This window comes from Pteropus alecto, unplaced genomic scaffold (genome assembly GCF_000325575.1).
Source record: "Pteropus alecto unplaced genomic scaffold, ASM32557v1 scaffold152, whole genome shotgun sequence".
Taxonomy (NCBI): Eukaryota; Metazoa; Chordata; class Mammalia; order Chiroptera; family Pteropodidae; genus Pteropus; species Pteropus alecto.
Genome location: NW_006432227.1, coordinates 4,190,626 through 4,192,036, shown reverse-complemented (window position 1 = coordinate 4,192,036; position 1,411 = coordinate 4,190,626).

Sequence of the window (1,411 nt, the reverse complement as noted above, 5' to 3'; positions counted from 1 at the left end):
ATCTCAACATACTAGTGTGCCTTGGATAAATTTGCTTTGGGTCACTACTCAAGACTTTTCTTTCTTCTCTGTTTCCCTGAAAATTGAGTTGTTTATTCCATCTAGTAGGAAGTGCAGAAAGTAAGTCTTATTGGATGGTGACAGTTGGCATTTGGTCAGAATATAGACACCCAAGATGTAAAAGCAACATATTTTTTCCATCTGTCTCTGCTCTCACAGGTTTCAGCTGAGTCCTCACCCCTACTCAAACTCATGCTTTATACATTTATTCTCAATATCATCCTAAATAGCATTTCTAGCTTTTGAAATTGCATACTTCTACCAGTGACAACTTAGCACTGCGATGGCCATTTTGAGGAAGTTTTGATATGACTTAGATTATCTAATAGACGTCTTAGAACATAAAGGCAACAAAATATGTGATATTTAACAATCAGCATTTTTTGATTCGTTGTGCAAAAATCAGAACCTAATTTGGACTCCTAGGTAACTTTTCTAAATGATTTTTTCTGATGCGGACTACTCTAACATATGAAAGCAAACAAACAACAAAAAACAAAAACAACTTCAGACAGCTTTCCCCTTGTAATCATACCTGTGTCCGAGATTGAATTCCAGTTCAATATAATAATGCCCTTGTATTCCCCAGCATACTTCTTTAGGTCAATAATTTGTGGTGTGTTGACTTTATCACATTGCCATGGAAAGATTTAAAATATATTGTTTTAAAAAAATATCAAACTCATGAGAATAAAGGAAAAAAATCAGGAATTCTGAATTTTTATGGGAGCTTGTAATCCTAGAATTCTGAACTTATAAAATCAAGTAGACCATTTAGATGGTCATTTAATAGCCAAAACTTGGATAGATAGAATGTTTTGGGAAAAAACATCCCAGGGAGGATGCAAACTTACATAGATGTCTTAGATTTAACAAAGGAGTTTAAATAGCCCACGCGATAAAACAGAACATTTTCAAAGAAATTACATAAATCTTATCTTAAAAATTGATTGGACCTAAATTGAGTCATAAATAGTGAAGTCAGAGAGTAATTGGAGACTTCAGAAATTACTTAAAAAATACTTTTAGATACTTGTTAGTTCAAAATCTTGGGAATTTTTCCAGTGAAATCTGAAACTGGTATCTAACTTTATTCAAGATCATTGCAATAGGGGAGTGGGGCTGAATTCAACTCCATTGAAACAAACAACTGGAGAAATTTAAGAGCTAGGGTGGGAGGACTGTAGACTACCTGTGTTTGCTAATTGATTTTACCCAACAGAAAATTTTCTCATATTTTCATGACAAGAAGTAGTTTTACAACTGAATATAAGGAGCACACTAAAGCTCCTACCCTCTCAAGGAGACTGGAAGATAGGAGAACTAGGTCCTTCGATGTTCACATTTTAAA